This window comes from Silurus meridionalis, chromosome 3 (assembly GCF_014805685.1).
Source record: "Silurus meridionalis isolate SWU-2019-XX chromosome 3, ASM1480568v1, whole genome shotgun sequence".
In the NCBI taxonomy this organism is placed as follows: Eukaryota; Metazoa; Chordata; class Actinopteri; order Siluriformes; family Siluridae; genus Silurus; species Silurus meridionalis.
This window is the reverse complement of record NC_060886.1, coordinates 32,420,716-32,443,019: the sequence shown is the minus strand read 5'-3', so window position 1 is coordinate 32,443,019 and position 22,304 is coordinate 32,420,716. Positions and strand designations below refer to the sequence as shown.

The window sequence follows — 22,304 nt, the reverse complement described above, 5'->3', positions numbered from 1 at the left end:
TTAAGGAGTCTTCCTGATTATCAAAATGAATATTAAAGTCACCAACAATTAATGCTTTGTCTAAAGAAGTAGCTACATTTGTAATGAAATCTGCAAATTCTATCAGAAAATCAGAGTAGGGCCCTGGGGTCTATAAATAATAATTAGTGGAATTAACTGACTTGACCTGCTTTCGGACACTGAATATTTTATGTTGGTGTAAAGAACTTCAAATGTTTTACATTTTGTTTAGTCTATATATATATATATATATATATATATATATATATATATATATATATATATATATATATATATATATATATATATATATATATATATATATATATATATATATATATATATATATATATATATATATATATATATATATATATATATATATATATATATATATATATATATATATATATATATATATATATATATATATATATATATATATATATATATATATATATATATATATATATATATATATATATATATATATATATATATATATATATATATATATATATATATATATATATATATATATATATATATATATATATATATATATATATATATATATATATATATATATATATATATATATATATATATATATATATATATATATATATATATATATATATATATATATATATATATATATATATATATATATATATATATATTAATTACTTGATATATATATTGGATATATACATATCCGACGGATAATCCTGACTGATACATTTCAAAAATGTTATTCATAAGCAGGTGTGAGCATAACTGCTGTGCTACAACCTTTTCTAAAATTTTGGATATAAAGGGGAGATTTGATATCGGTCTGTAGTTGGACAACTGACATGGGTCAAGGTCAGGTTTCTTAATAAGGGGGTGGATAACTGCCAGTTTGAAGGATTTAGGTACATAACCAGTGCTAATGGAAGAGTTAATTATTTTTAAAACAGGTTTAATTACCTCTGGAGCTATCTGTTTAAAGAAACTTGTAGGCAAGGGATCGAGAATGCAGGTTGATGATTTTGATGAGGAGATTAATGAAATTAAGTCATTCTCATGAATAGGAGTGAAGCTTTGTAGTTGATTGTCCGTTATAATTACACTGCTGTCTACAGGGTTACTTGTAAAATAGTTTGGATTTATATTAACCGTCTGGATTTCTTGCCTGATGTTTTCAATTTTATTATTAAAAAAGTTCATGAAATCATTGCTACCTAATGATGGTGTGCATGTTAGCGCAGTGCTTTTATTCTCTGTTAATTTTGCTACCGTGCTGAATAAAAATCTAGGATTATGCTTGTTATTTTCTATGAGGGTGGAGAAATATGCTGATCTAGCAGCACTAAGAGATTTTCTATAATTTAAGAGGCTCTCCTTCCAGGCTATTTGAAATACTGTTAATTTTGTTTGACGCCATTTACGTTCTAATTTTCGAGTGGTCTGTTTTAAGGTGCGCGTATAATCATTATACCACTGTGCTAATTTTTTCTCCCTGATCATTTTGGTCATTTTGGTCTTAAGGGGAGCTACATCATCTAGAGTGTAACGTAACGTTGTTTCTAGATGCTCAGTGGCCCAGTCGAGCTCTGCGGGGTCTGACGGAGATCTATCTAATATCGTAATTTCGGGAAGATTATTAATAAAACGTGCTGCTGTAGCTGACGTGAAAGTACGCTTAACACGGTAACGTGGTGAGGTAGTAATGCAATGACTTAGGCAAATTTTAAACGAGATTAGATAATGGTCTGAAATAGCTTCAGACTGTGGAATTATGACTACGTTTTTTATTTTTAATCCAAATGTTAACAACAAATCGAGAGTGTGTCCACCACTATGAGTGGGTCCTATAACATTCTGATTGATTCCAACTGAATCTAGAATGGACACAACTGCTGCTCTTAAGGAGTCTTCCTGATTATCAAAATGAATATTAAAGTCACCAACAATTAATGCTTTGTCTAAAGAAGTAGCTACATTTGTAATGAAATCTGCAAATTCTATCAGAAAATCAGAGTAGGGCCCTGAGGGTCTATAAATAATAATTAGTGGAATTAACTGACTTGACCTGCTTTCGGACACTGAATATTTTATGTTGGTGTAAAGAACTTCAAATGTTTTACATTTTTGTTTAGTCTTTTGTGTGACGTTTAGATTATTATTATAAATAGCTGCTACTCCACCTCCTCTGCCATTTAGACGGGGTTGGTGTATGTAACTATACCCAGCAGGACTCGCCTCATTTAATGCTACATATTCATTCGATTTAATCCATGTTTCTGTCAAACACATTATATTAAACTCCTGGTCGGTAATAATTTTGTTTATAGTAAGCGCTTTTGGCGTGAGAGATCTAATATTCAACAATCCTATCTTTAGATCAGAGGTGCTGGCTGTGCGTTCAGTCCTATTTAATTTAATGTTAAACAGGTTACTAAAACAGACTTTCTGATAATTCCTATATTTTGGTTTTGCTCGGGGGACAGACACAGTCTCAATTTGGTGGATCCTGAGTGACGACTCTGTGCAGCTAGCAGACGGTCGGTTTAGCCTGTCTGTCTGCTCCCTGGCCTTGGCTCTAGACAGTCACTTGTTAACTAGTGCTGTTCTGAGACTATGACCTATACTACAAGAAATGAGAGCAGCACCTTCCCGGGTGGGATGGATACCGTCCCGCCCTAACAGGCCAGCCTTGCCCTCAAAAATGCTCCAATTATTAATGAAACATTACATACCCATGTAATCAACACCTCAGAATCCACAATTGCCTGGCAGTTGAATCAACACAAGCAGTCTATAAATGGTTATGCCAATGAGACAAAACAGTTGTGCCCATGTTCCTAATCTTTGCTAATCAGAAGATAAGTGTGGGCTTTGGATGTGTGAGCACAAAGTATGGAATGATTCTGTGTCAGGAATATGTGTTGGAACATCTGATTAGGGTACAGCAACGTTTTGTTCAAACGAGTAGAACCATGTGGAACAAGAGGAGATTTTTTTTGAAAACCACAACCGACAAAGCATTTCGGTTTAGTACGAGAAGCACGGACATGCCACATGCAATGTGGCTCTTAAATCTACCTGGTGCACAATAAAAGTTACTAGAGAGACAAGTGGAAAAACACAACGACTCTGGTGGGACTCGAAACCACAACCTTTGAATAGCTCTACCGCTGAGTCTAGCAGTCCAATGCGCTATCCATTGAGCCCTACAGTGCACAGGGCTGTATTTTACTATCTCGTAACTGTTCATCTTAATGGCTGGCTCATAGTTTGCATAAAAGCACAGTTTTTCCCATTGCTAAAAATACTATGATGCTTTTAAAAGGGTCAGAGCAAAGCCTGCAATTCACCATTCAGTGCCCCAGAGAAACCATCTTATCCACTTGCAATGTCAAATCTCAAGCCATGAAGAAAACACTGGAAGGCACTCAAGAAGAAGCAGCAAAGGACAACTGTAACAGGCACTGCTGGGATTTGAACCCAGGATCTCCTGTTTACAAGACAGGCACTTTAACCAACTAAGCCACAGCGCCACGATGCCACACAGTGACTACTCAGCCAGCTGTTGTAATTCTTTGCTCTTAGATTTAGAAAAAAAATATTGCTTGGACATATGCATTCAAACTAACAGCTAATAAGGCAGAAGCATAGATTTGATTTTTGTCTTGATGCTAGTTCTACCATTAATTTGAGACTTGCTAAGGTCCTCAACATAAAATATGGTCAAGTGCAAATATAGTTAAATATAGTTATAAGATACATATCGACAAACAATAGCCATGCCATAGCAGTGAAAACGTTCTATCTAATATCTGGTCATAGTTTTAACAAACCACCAAAATTCTGTTGAAATTAGCATGCAACACACAACTGTTGACAGCAAATGCTCTGAGGGTCCTACTCTTCCAGCAATAACAAAGCAGTGCTGCAACTAACAAACATTAGGCACCACTGTCCACAGTAGCAATTGATCTTGATTGTTTACTCTTGGACCCATTTGTGTTGTATTTGTATATTACCCATACATTAATTGTACATCTAATTGTGGTTCCTTTTGGACTAACTAAAAAACAGGAATAAAAGGAATAAAAGGAATAAAAGGATTAGGCATCGAGGGAGAAGAGAATAAAATATTTAAATATGCGGATGACACAACCCCATTGGTCAAAAATCTGGTGAAAAAAGCAATGCAAACGGTACAAAAGTTCTGTAGGGGATCAGGAGCCAAAATAAAAAAAAATTCTAATCTATGATATATTTTATACACATCATCTGTGCCATTGTGGGCAGAAAGAAGGCTAAAAAAGTTTTTTAGATTTTTTATGGGAAGGGAAGCCAGCAAGAATTGCATACAACACCTTAATGGGAGCAATAGAGAAGGAAGAATTGGGGTTAATAGATGTGGAACAAATGATAAATGAAAATGATAAAACAGTACATGGATGAATAAAGCAACGCGTCATGGAAAGCAAAAATGGGGTTTTAAACAAGTGAAGCAAGTGAAGCAACTTCGAACTTGGAGACAACATATTGTGGATGAAAACAAAGAATTACATAACAGAGGGGTTTCTAGATTTTTATAAAAAACTGTTGAGGGCCTGGGCAAATTTTTTGACTCATGTACATTCGATTTGCTTTCATGCTTAATTTAAGGATGAACATCTACTGTGGTGAATAAATTGTGATAAAAGTTTTACTTGAATAGCAGAAAAGGCATATAAGCAAACAAACAAAAAAAAATAAATTGGCAATTTAAATCAGCAATTCTCGTCTACGGCCATACCACTCTGAGCTCGATAACGCCGATCTCGCCTGATCTCGAAGCTCGCTTGTGCGCTGTGTCTCTTGTAATGACAGCTAATCAGTGAGAGATCTTTCATTTCTTTCTCAGCCAATGGCGCCACTGGTTAGCGCTTTCAGTTGTTAACCAAAAGGCTGGTTTCCAAACCCACCCAGGGACGTTCTGGCTTTTGTTAGACACCAAGCACTGAGTGGACTGAGTGACTGTTGCTGGCAGGGTGGTGCGTCTGGGACAGATACTTTGAGGGTTTCTTTTTTAGCCAATGTTTGTCAGAGACACTGTTCAATTCTAAATGCTTCTTTTAAGCTGAAACTATGACGAACTATAAAAGAATAATAAAGACATCTCTTCATTTCCATTTTCTCGCTTCAGCACTGCTGTGATGGCCGAGAAGTTACGGCGTTGGACTCGAAATCCAATGGGGTTTTCCCACGCCGGTTCGAATCCGGCTCACAGCGGTTGTGCTTTAAGTTAAAGTGTTGTATGAACCCTCTTATTGCTAAGTGTACAATGGAGTTGATGATTTCATCCAAATATAAACCGCACCCACTGAATGTTACAAAGATTTTCATTTTGAACATAAATAAGCCGCACCTGTCTATAAGCTGCAGGTGCCTACATTAAAACTAATGAACTTTACACAGGCTTTAACGAAAGACAGTGTCTGTTACACGGCTTGTATCTAAAGAGTAAGTCATTGTTCACTGTCTTCCTTCTTCCTTTCACAACAATTTCTCTCGGGAGTTTATCTTTTGGCATCATCGTGTGTTTAAAAATCACCATCGGTAAAGCTTTTCTCCCGATGCCGTGCAGCTCAGAACACAGTTGAACCTCATGCATATTTATGATTCAGTGAGAGCGCACCCGATTTGATATAAAGAATTTTATTGGTTCACCTGAACCCTTTCGGCAATTTCATTGGTCTAATGTTATGGGGCTCAGTTTTTTGGCTTGAAGCTTGTGAAACCGAGAAAAACACAGGAAAAATCCATAAATTAGCCGCTTCATTGTTTAAGCCGCGGGGTTGAAAGCGTGGGAAAAAAGTAGCGGCTTATAGTCCGGAATATACGGTATTATATCATGATACTGCATCACTTCTCATGTTACTGTCTCCTAGATTTGTGGCCTTGTATCGTTTATTGTGTGATTTAAATGTTGTTATCTGGCAATATGGGGAGTAATACAAACAGACACTCACACACCATAATGGTTAGATGCAGTCTGAATATCAACACTAGAAATACCATCTAGAAATTATTTCTAGATGGGATTTTCCAGAAAAAAACAGCAGTTAGAAATGCACACCTTTCGTTAATCACTATTTTGTGTCTTGTGTATATGTTTTACACTGTTTTGTGTTGTCTTGCACTGTCCTGTGTTGTTTTTAAGAGGGGGATTGGGACTGAAGACCTGCCACTGTATAAACTATTAGAGAGAACGAGTAACGCTGTGCAGATCTACTGTGTATTTTATTTATTTATGTACAAAAATATACAATGTTATGACTATAATCTATAAAAAATATTTATAAAGAGATCACATTTTAGGTTTTATGTGATGATGGAGGAAGCTGATCTAAGGCACTTGGTGACGGCTGAGGGAACGCGCTTGAATGTGATCTTGTTCTGCTTCAGGATCAGTTGCAAAACAAAGCCCAGGTGCTCGTAAGCTCTTAGTAAACGCTTCATGGAGAAAACATGAAAAGGAAAAGCATTTAAACACATGCAAAGATTATTAAATACAACATACTCCAAAATTAAAACACCCCCAAATACACAGGACCAAAAACAGTGTTATTAAAAAAGGGGCTTCTCTGCATTTAATTGATGCTTTTTCTAAAACAACTCATATAAAGTGACAAGAAAATTCCTTTGGGGTTTTTAGTCACTTACTTTACAAAAACATGCTGTATGTTACCACTGAAATGTTGCAGTAGTTCTATATTGTAAATTTGGACTTTTTAACTGAAGATCAAAGCATGAAGTAAAAGAAATTAATAACACTAATAATAATAATAATAATAAGAAGAAGAAGAAGAAGAAGAAGAAGAAGAAAAAGTTTAATTGTACCCCACAGTTCACATTGACAATTGTCAGTCTCACACTGCCCTCTAGTGGCACTATCAGTGCTTAATTTTTGCTTAATTCTGTGTAAAAACTATTAATCATCTGTTTGTTTTATACTATTTCCTCTCTCTCTCTCTCTCTCTCTCTCTCTCTCTCTCTCTCTCTCTCTCTCTCTCTCTCTCTCTCTCTCTCTTTTTTTTTCTCTCAGACCAGAGTACAGATGTGTGATATTAAGGAGATGTGTGAGGATGTTATCAGTGTGTCTGGTTACAAACTACTGATGTTTTTGGGAGTGTGGATGAGAGAGCTGGTCTCATAGAAAATGATTATTAAGTTACTGAAAATAATTTGCATTGTTTAGTGGCTGTTTCTCTGATGTAGTGACTGGCAGAGTAATGAAAATACTCCACCATGTACAATAATTGAGTGACAGTAGGTGGCGCAATAATGACTTTGTTTATTCATGACATAAGAATTAATGATGTCAACATTAATAAAAAAAACACAAAGGTAAAGGAGAGAGATCTCAAAGTAAGCTACCTAGTAGCTGAACTCGTAGCCTAATCAAAAAAAGCCCCACACTGTGACAGAGACATTAATGCTACCTGCCTGCAAAGCCGCTGATTTGTATTAAAACAGTTTATACATATTTCATAGAAGTATTGTATCGAAGATACTCGTCTTGAAAGTACTCTGTATCGGATTGAAAAGAAAATGATTGGTATCGCTCATCACTATCGACGACACCAGTTGAAATACTTGACTCTGTGTGCTGTGATGTGAAATCAGACACGGGACTGCAGACTGCAGCTCACTGGAAGTATTTAATGTTTCTTCTAAAAAACACACAACAAATCAGCAGCCGCTGTGGTGATATTTCACTTATTGTGTGTGTGGTAGACTTATCACCATGTGCCCTCGCATTCATAAAAATACAAACAAAAAGTGTAAAATATTCACACAGATAGATAAAGAAACCTCACACAAAAACTTCAGTGAGAAAAAATAAAAAAATTATTTCGGCTGCTTCCTTTAGGGGGCGCCACAGCGGATCATCCTCCTCCACACTACCCTGTCCTCTATTTCTGCTTCTTTCAACCAAAAATATATAATAAATAAATATAAAAGTAATTAATATAAAATTAAACCAGTTTATCATAAATTTAGGAAAAACCCACCACTCCAATGAGATTACAATACAGAAAGGGAAGAGGAGGAGTCAGGACAGGAAGTGACATCAGCTTCTATTATCAAGGCATTTAAGAGAAGCACCCATTTTGATCAGGCAACTACATTTATAAACACAGATATGAGTATAAACAAGACAAATCAACAGTTTAGTATGAATTGAAACAGGACATGTAAATTGAACAGGGTAAATTATACACCTGTTACATACATCTATAGGTTTAAAACGAGGAAAAGGTTTGTTACGGCACATGCGATGTGGGCGTGGCTAAATGACGCTGATGTGAAACGGAATCCAGAGATTCATCGTGTTTTATCTGTAAGTTTTACCGTCAAATCTTTCCATTCAACATGTTTCTATTATTTATACAGTAATATTCTTATAGGAAAGCTTTTTTAACAAGATTGAAGCCTTTTATGCTTTTGAAGACGTCATGGAAGTATTTCTTCCCGTGATGCATTGCGAGATGCATAAATTAATCAGTTAAAATAAATATAAAAGTAATTAATATAAAATTAAACCAGTTTATCATAAATTTAGGAAAACCCACCACTCCAATGAGATTACAATACAGAAAGGGAAGAGGAGGAGTCAGGACAGGAAGTGACATCAGCTTCTATTATCAAGGCATTTAAGAGAAGCACCCATTTTGATCAGGCAACTACATTTATAAACACAGATATGAGTATAAACAAGACAAATCAACAGTTTAGTATGAATTGAAACAGGACATGTAAATTGAACAGGGTAAATTATACACCTGTTACATACATCTATAGGTTTAAAACGAGGAAAAGGTTTGTTACGGCACATGCGATGTGGGCGTGGCTAAATGACGCTGATGTGAAACGGAATCCAGAGATTCATCGTGTTTTATCTGTAAGTTTTACCGTCAAATCTTTCCATTCAACATGTTTCTATTATTTATACAGTAATATTCTTATAGGAAAGCTTTTTTAACAAGATTGAAGCCTTTTATGCTTTTGAAGACGTCATGGAAGTATTTCTTCCCGTGATGCATTGCGAGATGCATAAATTAATCAGTTAAAATAAATATAAAATTGTAAAGAAGTAAACATGAAAAATTACAGTATTGTGTTCAAAATGACGCTTTAACACTACAATTTACAATATAATGTATATATTGTAATCAAATTAAGTGAGTGAACTTTTTCATCTACCATGATCATGTGAATTGTAAAGATCTCTTGGTATAAATACAGTGTATGAAATATTAGAGTTTGGTCTGGGTCGGAATACACGCTCATGCCGAAATTCACCTGCTGTGTGTGTTACCAGTGGGTGAACTAAATAAATGGAAGATTGCGTGTGTGTTCCTGACTTGGGTCTTTTTACTATTTAACACTGACTTGCAGTAATAACTCTATTTTTGTGTTAAAATATATCATTTTTTAATATATAATTTAATGTTACAGCATATTTGTTTTATATTCTGTCTCTCTGTTAAAATAAATCTAATATAAAAATTCTAAACTGTTAATTTCTTTGTAAGGGGGTAAATTTACAAAAATCTTTTATTTCTTTAACTGCATCAGGGACGAGCATCTTGTTGACAGCGGCTTTGCAGGCAGGTAGCATTAATGTCTCTGCCACAGTGTGGGGCTTTTTTTGATTAGGCTACGAGTTCAGCTACTAGGTAGCTCACTTTGAGATCTCTCTCATTCACCTTTGTGTTTGTCATGAATAAACAATGTCATTATTGCGCCACCTACTGTTACCCAATTACTGTACATGGTGGAGTATTTTCATTACTCTGACAGTCACTACATCAGAGAAACAGCCACTAAACAATGCAAATTATTTTCAGTAACTTAATAATTTTTTTTGGAGCAATATGAGACCAGCTCTCTCATCTACACTCCCAAATACATCAGTTGTTTGTAACCGTATCATACAAATAAATAGTTTAAAAATCATACATTGTGATTTCTGGATTTTTTATTTTAGATTATGTCTCTCACAGTGGACATGCACCTACGATGACAATTTCAGACCCCTCCATGATTTCTAAGTGGGAGAACTTGCAAAATAGCAGGGTGTTCAAATACTAATTTTCCTCACTGTATGTATATTTTGCAATGTTTCTTCTTATTTACATCTGTAAAAAATACCAAGACTAAAAGGTAAATAAAACCTGTTTTCCACACTCTTTATTGTTCTTTTACCAGGTCGTAAGTGTTCCACCTGCTGCAAGTGTTCCACCTGCTGCAAGTGTTCCACCTGCTGCAAGTGTTCCACCTGCTGCAAGTGTTCCACCTGCTGCAAGTGTTCCACCTGCTGCAAGTGTTCCACCTGCTGCAAGTGTTCCACCTGCTTTACTCCACTCCTACTGCTGTAGCGCCCTCTACCTCCACCCCCACCATTATACAGCCTGCACTTACATTATCACTGCTCATTCATTATTTTCATATTTCAGTATTTACTCCACACGCAATTATCTCTGGAACGTCCCCAAAGCCTTTTATAGTCATATTGTCTTTTATTGAATAGAAGATCATTTGTGTTTTCTTTAAAAGGGAAATCAGATCTTTACATTTCCAGCACATGTGTGATTTTACATGATTTTACAAGTCACGGTTTGGTGAATCCTTCAGCAACAATTCAGCAGCCAAACCTAATGTAAATGTACCAATGCAGATTCCTGTCATTTAAAAAGATCTTCATATGTCATTATTATCATCATTATTATGCTTAAGTTCATAATATACAATATGTGTCTTTACAGCCTGGTAGTCAAAGTTCATCTCCTTCAGCCAGTCCTTCATCTGCATCCAGACCTGCTGTTTCTTCCAGTTCTGCTCCTTTAACCATTTCTTCCTGGTGTTTTGAGTCACTCAGAGACTTGATATTATTTTACCATTTATTTTGTGGATTTACTACTATTATAATCTATAGTTATTTATCATTAGGTTGTTGTTTCAGACCCAATTAGGATCATTTTTTAAATCTTTGTACTTGATTATATCTATTGTTAATTAACCTTTATTAATATATACATTGATTTGTAATATTGTAGCATTTTCAGTAATTAAAAATAAAATGTTTTATTGTTTATAGAACAGTGACTCGTGAATTATTCTGTGAACCTGCTGAACCCATTATCATCCTCATTATTATTATTATTATTATTATTATTATTAAGTAGAATATAAATATAAAAGATAAATACAGAACATGTCCCATATAATGAAAAAGAGACTTTTGTTAAAAAAGTGTTAAAGGTTAAATAAGTACATTAACAAAAGAAATAAACATGCATTTTATGCACTTTATTGGAATTTCAGTAAAAAATCAGTCAAATCACAAAGATATTAATGAACATGAGTGACAAGTGATGTATTTTTATTCACATCATCAGTATTTGTGTGCACTATTGAGGGATTCGAACCAGCGTCATTCACATCAGAGATTCTCTCTGGGAAGCACAAAAGGCAGTTTGCTATAAAATATATACATCAATCTGCCAACAACCATAAGAAATGTGCAAGACATGTTTCCATTACCTTTTCTTTTTCTTCCATTTTACATTTTTCTTTCTCTTTTCCTGTTTTTCCTTCTTTCCCTTCTTTTCCCTCTTCCCACCCCTTAACAGACTATTGATCCCAGCTTCACACAGCTCACATCCTCAACTCTCAGTCTCACACTGCCCTCTAGCGGCACTATCCGGACGTGCTTTATGCTCCATTCTGTACTAATGTGACTTCTGTTTGTGTTTTTAGCAGTGATTCTCAATCTTTTCTGCCATTTACCACTTCAGAGGGTGGATTTTAAACCCACCTGCTGCAAGTGTTCCACCTGCTGCAAGTGTTCCACCTGCTGCAAGTGTTCCACCTGCTGCAAGTGTTCCACCTGCTGCAAGTGTTCCACCTGCTGCAAGTGTTCCACCTGCTGCAAGTGTTCCACCTGCTGCAAGTGTTCCACCTGCTTTACTCCACTCCTACTGCTGTAGCGCCTCTACCTCCACCCCACCATTATACAGCCTGCACTTACATTATCACTGCTCATTCATTATTTTCATATTTCAGTATTTACTCCACACGCAATTATCTCTGGAACGTCCCCAAAGCCTTTTATAGTCATATTGTCTTTTATTGAATAGAAGATTATTTGTGTTTTCTTTAAAAGGGAAATCAGATCTTTACATTTCCAGCACATGTGTGATTTTACATGATTTTACAAGTCACGGTTTGGTGAATCCTTCAGCAACAATTCAGCAGCCAAACCTAATGTAAATGTACCAATGCAGATTCCTGTCATTTAAAAGATCTTCATATGTCATTATCATCATCATTATTATGCTTAAGTTCATAATATACAATATGTGTCTTTACAGCCTGGTAGTCAAAGTTCATCTCCTTCAGCCAGTCCTTCATCTGCATCCAGACCTGCTGTTTCTTCCAGTTCTGCTCCTTTAACCATTTCTTCCTGGTGTTTTGAGTCACTCAGAGACTTGATATTATTTTACCATTTATTTTGTGGATTTACTACTATTATAATCTATAGTTATTTATCATTAGGTTGTTGTTTCAGACCCAATTAGGATCATTTTTTAAATCTTTGTACTTGATTATATCTATTGTTAATTAACCTTTATTAATATATACATTGATTTGTAATATTGTAGCATTTTCAGTAATTAAAAATAAAATGTTTTATTGTTCATATAACAGTGACTCGTGAATTATTCTGTGAACCTGCTGAACCCATTATCATCCTCATTATTATTATTATTAAGTAGAATATAAATATAAAAGATAAATACAGAACATGTCCCATATAATGAAAAAGAGACTTTTGTTAAAAAAGTGTTAAAGGTTAAATAAGTACATTAACAAAAGAAATAAACATGCATTTTATGCACTTTATTGGAATTTCAGTAAAAAAATCAGTCAAATCACAAAGATATTAATGAACATGAGTGACAAGTGATGTATTTTTATTCACATCATCAGTATTTGTGTGCACTATTGAGGGATTCGAACCAGCGTCATTCACATCAGAGATTCTCTCTGGGAAGCACAAAAGGCAGTTTGCTATAAAATATATACATCAATCTGCCAACAACCATAAGAAATGTGCAAGACATGTTTCCATTACCTTTTCTTTTTCTTCCATTTTACATTTTTCTTTCTCTTTTTCCTGTTTTTCCTTCTTTCCCTTCTTTTCCCTCTTCCCACCCCTTAACAGACTATTGATCCCAGCTTCACACAACTCACATCCTCAACTCTCAGTCTCACACTGCCCTCTAGCGGCACTATCCGGACGTGCTTTATGCTCCATTCTGTACTAATGTGACTTCTGTTTGTGTTTTTTAGCAGTGATTCTCAATCTTTTTCTGCCATTTACCACTTCAGAGGGGTGGATTTTTAAACCCACTTGTCCTCTGTCACCTTAAAAAAGTATAATAAAATACTTCAAGTTGAAAAATGTCTAATTTATTAAACTAACCAATTCTAAATGATAGCATCAAAAACAAAAATAGAGAAAAGAAAGGTGTAATTGTGTTATCACTTTGCCTTTCTGTCACTTTGCAGTCTGTGTAAAATAGAGCAAATGCATACATCTTTTAACAACTGAGTTGTAGACTTGATACTGTCACTCTCAAGTCATGTTTAATATTGAGATGAGATCTGTATTTAATTTTCAGTTTAGCAACATCTAAAAAGTTTCAAAAATAAGATGTGGCAAAAGGAACAGGATAACACAAACCACAATTATATTTTCTTTAAAGATGAACTTTTGGTTTATTGCTTCTACCATCTACGTTTTTTTGTCTGCTTGTGCTGAATTACCTGTTTGCTTGTTTTTTGTGATCAATGTCACACATTTATCCATTGAATAGATTTTCACAACATTGTTTGTGTTGCTTTGTGTGTATGAACTTTATTCATAGTGAAATTCATTAATGAAGAACAAATAAATAAATAAATAAATAAATAAATAAATCCTGCCGTTCATTGCGCCCCACCTGTCATATCTTTATTCTCCACTAGAGGGCCCACACTTTGAGAACCACTGAGCTAGGCTAACTAGCCGGCTAACTAATCTTAGCTTTAATAGTCTTCATCCTCAGTCTGAATATTCTACATTTAGTGAGTTATAAACACAATATAAGTGTCTGACGAATGTATTTGTTTTTGGTCAACTTTCAATTAAATATTCTAAGAAACTAGTTAACACAAAAACAGCGCTAGCAAACCCGGCTAGCATGAGGCTAATGATGATGTCTCCTACACCATTAGCCGAAAGGTCCATTTCTGCTCACTGCAACATTTCTGGAAATATTATCTCTCATTTATTCTTTATTTTTTAGTCAAATTTAGACTAAACGGAGCTCTTTACTGATGTGGTGTGGAAAAGTCACGTGTCCCAATACATTTGGTCACACAGTGTAGATCAGACGCAGGATTGGTCTGTTTTGTGTACATGCAGGATTCAGGAGCATTTTTATTTTTTATCATATTGATATTTAAAGTTAGTTTTGTATTAAACTTGTTCAAACCTAGAAGCCTTTTTCTAAGACGCACCACCCAGTAACAGTCACTCGTTCCTCCACTTGCTCTCAGCTCAGGTTGGTGTGCAGCACGGCAGCACTTGGTGTCTAACAAAGCCACTATCACATCCCTGGGGGCCTCGAACCACCAACCTTTCAGTTAACAGCCAAACGCACTGACCGATTGCACCACAGAGACATTAGCATTTTTTTTTGGTCATTTTGAAAGCTACATTGGCACATAAACATTAAAAATAAACCCTGTGTCTCTGATTGTATTATTCCCTATTCTACTGGATCCACTGCAGTTTACTGGGTGGCACCTAAAACATCAGATCCCGGGAGATGCACAGGCTAAAACTCACACACACACACACACACACACACACACACACACACACAAAACCCTCACCACAACCGATAAATCAAACCACATACAGAAAATAAACTCCTGAAATGTTTAATCAGATTTATTAATAATAACAAAATACAAATTCAATACCTGTGCCTTCTTTGCTAAAATATACATAATTTTGAAATATTATTTGTACCTTTGTGTGTTTGCATCTATTACATTTTATTATTTGACATCTTTGTAGTTTTTCCGGTAATCAAAAATAAAATGTTTTATTGTTCATATAACAGTGACTCGTGAATTATTCTGTAAACCCACAGCATCTTCTGTGTTGCCTGTCCAGAGTAAAAAACAACCCTATGTATTCACAATTCAAGTTTCAGTGACACGTCAAATAATGTCACAGTTAAAGTATGTTTAAACCAATGATATTTGCATGGGAGGATCATGGGAATATCTTTTGGGTTCAAACAGACGACTATTGTCAGAGCCATTTGTTGGTCAAAATGAACACCATAAAGGATGCTTACCACAGTGAGACTAAAGCATTATATACTCATGTATGGGTAGGATAGGAAAACATCTGGAATATCAGAGGAAGAGTCATGGCATTTTGACATAAAGGGAAGATTCAGACAAACTTTTGATTTTCCACCAATAAGAACCAACAACCGTTAGCTTTTTAACGCCCGAACAGGGACTTGAACCCTGGACCCTCAGATTAAAAGTCTGATGCTCTACCGACTGAGCTATCCGGGCTCTGCTCACATGTCTGCTGTTGCGACACCTGGCCTCAATAAAATACTTGTCTCTGTGCAAAAAAAACAAACTTGAAAACAAACTTGACATTTCATCACAGAACAAATGACTGACACTAAGTTCATTATTTCACTGTATGGTGTAACAGATTGTTTCCTGTACATATGAAAACTAACTCTTGAATCTTAATTACACCAACAATCAGGAACTTTAAATGCGGAAAATGTCAGAGACTGCAACGTGACCATCAGACTCCATTTGTCATTACAACCGTGACGAGAAACATGCAAAGCCAACTCTGTGCCATGAGGCAGGTTCCTGCAGCAACTCTGACCTGTTGGCACAACGTTAGCGCATCTGACTCCAGATCCAAACATTGTGTGTTCAAATCACGTCGAGGTCATGGTTGCAGCGCTCTTGCTTTGTGGCCTCTTTTAGCAGCTGTTCTATCTTTGATTGTCTAATGTGGAGACTGAATTTGTCCAAAGTGGAGTCTGTCTCATCAAATTAACATTACTATATTATAACCCTCCTATAACATGTTACCAAGCTTTGTCAGGTTTGACTCGCTAAAGGACTTGGAGGAGATGAACTGAGATGATCAGTCAAAGGGAAATTAAAATGTATCTTTATTTTAAAACTGTTATGGACTATGAATTAATATCCTTCTAAAAGTTGCTAAGTAACACCATGACATCATTGTGCGATGACGTCATTTCGTCGTTGAAGTGCAAGACTGCGTCTTTATGTTACAAAGTATATAGAAAATGTAGTACAGTAAAACCCCATTGTACAAACAACCTATAGTACGAGCAAACGGAGATACGAGCGACCTTGCTCGCAAAATTTTACCCTATTTCACTAGCAAATTTCGAAGGCACGAGCAAACCCATGCTGCAGGTTCCCCGTTTTCGGCGGAGTGAAGCATCAGTCGCTTAGATGATGACGTATCACTCGGTCGCTCTCGTTGTTCAGTGCAGCAAAAACATAACTTTTTTGTGTTATATTTTTATTTCACTAGAAATCTTGAAAAATGTCTCCCCAGAAAATCAGTGATGGTGCTGTGAAAAGGAAAGTAAATAGAATTACCATGGAAACCGAGAAGGTTACGAGCATGGTACGCATCTCACACTCGCAATTAACCACTACCACATGATTAAGTGTTCAATTATGTTTACATTACGGTAATGTGCAGAACAGTACAAATACTTTTTAAGTGCAGAAATAAGGAACGGATTAAATCGCTTTTACATTCATTCTTACGGAGAAAATCGGTTCGAACGTACGAGCAAATGGACACATGAGCAATTTTCAAGAACGAACTATGCTCGTACAACGAGGTTTTACTGTACAGAGTCTCTGTATTTTCTGAGCAGCGCTGCAGCGCCCTGTCACCAAACAGGTGAACACTTCCCAATAAAGAACAATCAATCAATCAGTGTATGTTCAAGGCTGGTCAGGGAACATTGATGGATACAGATAAGACACTATACAGTGCATTTGAAGAAAACATTCACTTGTTTTAAGGTCAGTGTTACTCTGATATAATTTTAATTTTTTATTTTTTTTAGAACGATCACAAAAACACAATGAATTTTCTCAAATTGTCGGGTAATCTCAGCAAAAATATAATTATTATTATATAAATTGTAAATTGTATGTGTTATGTTCAAAAATAGATTAAATAACAAAGGTGCATATGACATACATATTAGGTCTAAACATCAAGCATCGATTTTAGATGCATCTTCAATGGAATGAATTTGTGTAGGCAGAACACATCAATAAAAGGAACTACATACCTGTTTTTACTAACGAGCCTTACTCCCTTTCCACTTGGTCTCCTGAACACACAACATATGTACCTTTCTCCTCTCCCGATCATATCAGCTCCCTTTACCAGTAATAGTAATTGGGACCGGCACTAAGAGTGCACTGGCTTGTGCAACCCTATTGGCTGGGTTTTTCCTATCGATCTGTCTAATTTATATATCCATCTGCCTGAAAATGAAGTTAGTGTCAGAAGTGGGATTCGAACCCACGCCTCCATGTGGAGACCAGAACACTCAGTTTCTTGGAAGGTATTGAACCTTGAGTCTGGCGCCTTAGACCGCTCGGCCATCCTGACATACAAGCCTGTGTTTTTATCCCTTAGTGGCTGAAAAACTATTTTGCAAGTTTCTGTCTACTTGTTTGTCTTATCTATTCTTCTTTTGTGTTTCTTATCTATCTACATCAGTCTTATCTTTTTTCTGTCTGAATGCATATATATGCCTGCTCATCTTTACTATCAATCTATTGATCTCTAATTTATATATCCATCTGCCTGAAAATGAAGTTAGTGTCAGAAGTGGGATTCGAACCCACGCCTCCATGTGGAGACCAGAACACTCAGTTTTCTGGAATGTATTGAACCTTGAGTCTGGTACTTTTCAAATATTACTCTGTCTGTCTATCTATCTATCTATCTATCTATCTATCTATCTATCTATCTATCTATCTATCTACATCAGTCTTATCTTTTTTCTGTCTGAATGCATATATATGCCTGCTCATCTTTACTATCAATCTATTGATCTCTAATTTATATATCCATCTGCCTGAAAATGAAGTTAGTGTCAGAAGTGGGATTTAAACCCATGCCTCCATGTGGAGACCAGAACACTCAGTTTCCTGGAATGTATTGAACCTTGAGTCTGGTGCTTTTCAAATATTACTCTGTCTGTCTATCTATCTATCTACATCAGTCTTATCTTTTTTCTGTCTGAATGCATATATATGCCTGCTCATCTTTACTATCAATCTATTGATCTCTAATTTATATATCCATCTTCCTGCTAGTCTGTATTAACAGTTTTTTCTGGCTGTTTTTCCCACTATTTGGTAACCATCTACTTGTTTATTCTGTATGTCTGTGTTTAAAATACAAAGGGGAATAATTATTTCATTATTGTTTTGATTTCTAATGAAAATAAAGTCACTGTCAGAAGTGGGATTCGAACCCACGCCTCCATGTGGAGACCAGAACACTCAGTTTCCTGGAAGGTATTGAACCTTGAGTCTGGCGCCTTAGACCGCTCGGCCATCCTGACATACAAGCCTGTGTTTTTATCCCTTAGTGGCTGAAAAAGTTATTTTTGCAAGTTTCTGTCTACTTGTTTGTCTTATCTATTCTTCTTTTTGTGTTTCTTATCTATCTACATCAGTCTTATCTTTTTTTCTGTCTGAATGCATATATATGCCTGCTCATCTTTACTATCAATCTATTGATCTCTCTAATTTATATATCCATCTGCCTAAAAATGAAGTTAGTGTCAGAAGTGGGATTTAAACCCATGCCTCCATGTCGAGACCAGAACACTCAGTTTTCTGGAATGTATTGAACCTTGAGTCTGGTGCTTTTCAAATATTACTCTGTCTGTCTGTCTGTCTGTCTGTCTGTCTGTCTGTCTATCTATCTATCTATCTATCTATCTATCTATCTATCTATCTATCTATCTATCTATCTATCTATCTATCTATCTACATAACGTGTGTTGCACTGGAGGATTAATTTTGCCTCTTTTATATTTATTTATTTATTTATTTATTTATTTATTTATTTATTTATTTATATTTTAATTAAAAATGATCAAACAGAAATGTTTTATACAAAAAAAACTAATTAAACATTTTGTTACCTAGTAAATGTATGCAGGCTGAACAACAACCATAGAAGATCCACATATAGAACACAAGCAGAGAAAAGATGATGATCAGGAATGTCTCTGTTCTCAGTCATGTTTACATCACTGACTCCCTCTGTCTCATTCATGTTAACCCCAAACTCTTGTTGCCTTCTGCCTGCTTATTGTTGACTTCGTAAACTAGTCTACATCTGTGGTGTGTGAGAGCCAAACAGAAAGATTGCCATTGGTTTCTCTTTGATGCACGCAAGCCACAGTGGCCTTAAGGCAGAACCTTGTGTAGTCATGGTTAAGTGGGTAAGGTGACGGATTTGAAATCCATTGGGGTTTTCCTGCACCATGTTAAAATCTTGCCTACGTTTGTTTCTTACACATTTCCCACAGCTTGTTCTGCCAGAACACAGCTCTTTAACACTGCAGCAGAACTATTTTAAGTCAACCCCGTAGATAATTAAACCGCAAACGAAATACGTCTGCTACATTTGCGTGTTCAAGTCTTCTGTTGCTTGTTTGATACTGAAATATTTTGGCAAAATTTCACTGAATATCTAAGACTCATCCAAATGCTTGAGCATGTCTTTGGACAAAAATAGTTGAAACCTCGCTGTGACACACCAGTCTAGCTTTCATTTGACATTACTGGCTTGAACACTTGTTTTGTTATCATGATAGCTAAGCATGGTCTCTTATTTGAACAGAATCTGGTTCCAGGAATGGCACAAAAGTGTGCAGCTGTGTGGCTAAATCTGTGTGTAAATAAAGTGCAAAGGGAAAAGAATGCAATGTCAATCTGCTAGTATCCTCAGATTCTTTATTTTATCGTTTCGATAGTGGCATTTTATATTAATAATTCAATTAGGAGATGGATCATTGATGAACCATGACACTCTTATTTACAGCATTTGTGAAAGAAAAGTGTCACATAAAAGTAAATCAGTGTATTGCATAATGTGAACAAGTGAAAAGGACAGATTTTACAACAATGCTGTACAGAGTACACTGATCTGCATAATCCAGTCCTTTATTGTTTTCTGAAAATAAGCTTAGTATGTGTGTTTTGGACCTATCTGGTTGTTCTGAGAAATAAATACAAATCATTACTTTTTGACTAAAGAAGGCTAAACTTGACAAACTAAAAGAAAAACTGTGTGCAGTGCAGGATAACCTTTGTATTCTATTTGACAAGAGCTCGTGAGATTGTTTAACATAGAGCTAAAACGAGCACCTTTTGACTAGCATTTACAGCAACCCTCGATCTCGATGGATCTAGGCTTTGGACCCGCTGATTAAATTCTGCAGTATTTACGGAAGGAGATTTGACCAAATTTATAAAGTGGCAGCGGTGGGATTCGAACCCACGCCTCCAAAGAGACTGGAGCCTAAATCCAGCGCTTTAGACCACTCGGCCACGCTACCAGTAGATAAACTCCGAGATAGGACTGCCAGCTTGTGGAGGAGATGCTGTTGCGGCATGCACAAAACACGCTTAACAAAAGACTTTTGTTTGAGAACAAAGAAATAAAAAAACACACAACAGGCTGTGCAGAATTGGCAGTCCATTGCATTGCCCTCTGATTGTCAACAATCATCCACATATAATAACAGGATTCAGAAGCAAGTTTTTTTGCCACTGTCGTTTTGCCACAGCTGCGACGATCCATCATGGAAACAGACAACCTTTACAAAATAGACAGCAACAAAAACAGCTTCAGAAATTCCTCTAAAGGTAGCGGCACACTTGCGTCGTCTGCCAATGGTAAATTTTGGTTTGTTGTCTCAGTTGGGCTCTTGATTCCACTGGAGGCATTTAAGTGGACAGCAAGAAAGAAGGGGAGCAACAATCCCTAGGAAAGCCTTTGGAGGCAAGATGTCGCAATGCTTACGCAAACCACACAGCTTTGGAATTTCCTCTAAACAGTCAAGTATGGCTTTACTGAGAAGCATTATATCCTGAAGCCTTGTGATAGAAATAGCAACAAAGCTAGAAGTTGCAATAATTCAGCAATTTAAGATACTACCTTGTGACAAGGGTGGGACTCGAACCCACGCGTGTAAAGCACAATGGATTTGCAGTCCATCCCCTTAACTTTTTTTATTTTTGAGAATACATTGCCAAGTGAAAATACATCAGGTTAAAAGGCTCTCAACCTCCCAGAGCATGAAAATCACAATTATTTTGACATTCTTTTCATTTTGTTAAAATGACATTCTTCAATCTGAATCTTTTAAAACCTTAGTGACTTCCTGCGTAAAAACTTTGTCAAATTCATCTATATTTCCATCTTCTTTAAAATAATAGAACAAGTATTCAACATTCCTTTCAAATTTCCTTTTAAAAACAAACCAGACATCCATTAAAAATTGTTCTCTCTTTGCTACCACCCGTCTTTCCCATATTGTACTCTTCATCAACATCACAAGTAGATTCAGAATTGTTTTGTTTTTCTTTTCTTCTCAAAGCCCAACATCATCACCTTATTCCATTCCATATCATCATCATCTTCCCCTCTCAATTTTACCATCATTGTTTTACATTTCCTATTAAAATCCTCTAATTCTTTACAGTATAGAAACAGGTGTAAAAATCCCTCAGCATCATCATTACAAACTTTGCATGAAGCGGACTGTTCCATTCCAATTTTTTTTTTAATTGCATCTGTAAAAATAGCCTTATGTCGGATAAAATATTCTGAGTTCTGCAACTTTATTTGTATTTATTCAGTTTCATCCCTTCATATTCCTCCATATACTGTCTTCATTTAAATCTTTAAATGTGCGCAACCAATATTCATTTGCAACAGGTCTCTTAAAAACAGCGTCTCTAAAAAGGCAATGCAACATTTTCACAGAACATGTTTTAAAAGCAAACACTTTTCCCCCAAGACTTACATTCACATCTTTTTCTTCTTGGCCCTCTTCCAT

The 22,304-nt window shown here is 35.8% G+C and overlaps 1 long non-coding RNA gene and 6 other non-coding genes across 7 annotated transcripts; 2 read left to right on the top strand and 5 right to left on the bottom strand.

Moving 5' to 3' along the window:
• Positions 1-3,471: 3,471 nt before the first annotated feature.
• Positions 3,472-3,545, bottom strand: trnat-ugu. Its single transcript has one exon. It is a non-coding gene; the product is annotated as a tRNA-Thr (tRNA).
• Positions 3,546-5,189: 1,644 nt separating this feature from the next.
• Positions 5,190-5,271, top strand: trnas-cga. The gene has a single exon. It is a non-coding gene; the product is annotated as a tRNA-Ser (tRNA).
• A 3,451-nt stretch (positions 5,272-8,722) lies between these two features.
• LOC124383013 lies at positions 8,723-11,148 on the top strand. Its single transcript, XR_006925169.1, has 2 exons — positions 8,723-8,947; positions 10,815-11,148. It is a non-coding gene; the product is annotated as an uncharacterized LOC124383013 (long non-coding RNA).
• A 4,475-nt stretch (positions 11,149-15,623) lies between these two features.
• Positions 15,624-15,696, bottom strand: trnak-uuu. Its single transcript has one exon. It is a non-coding gene; the product is annotated as a tRNA-Lys (tRNA).
• A 2,017-nt stretch (positions 15,697-17,713) lies between these two features.
• trnal-caa lies at positions 17,714-17,824 on the bottom strand. The gene is made up of 2 exons: positions 17,787-17,824; positions 17,714-17,759 (listed from the first exon to the last, which is right to left on the bottom strand). It is a non-coding gene; the product is annotated as a tRNA-Leu (tRNA).
• An 853-nt stretch (positions 17,825-18,677) lies between these two features.
• On the bottom strand, positions 18,678-18,788 carry trnal-caa. Its single transcript has 2 exons — positions 18,751-18,788; positions 18,678-18,723 (listed from the first exon to the last, which is right to left on the bottom strand). It is a non-coding gene; the product is annotated as a tRNA-Leu (tRNA).
• A 1,928-nt stretch (positions 18,789-20,716) lies between these two features.
• On the bottom strand, positions 20,717-20,798 carry trnal-uag. The gene has a single exon. It is a non-coding gene; the product is annotated as a tRNA-Leu (tRNA).
• Positions 20,799-22,304: the final 1,506 nt, after the last annotated feature.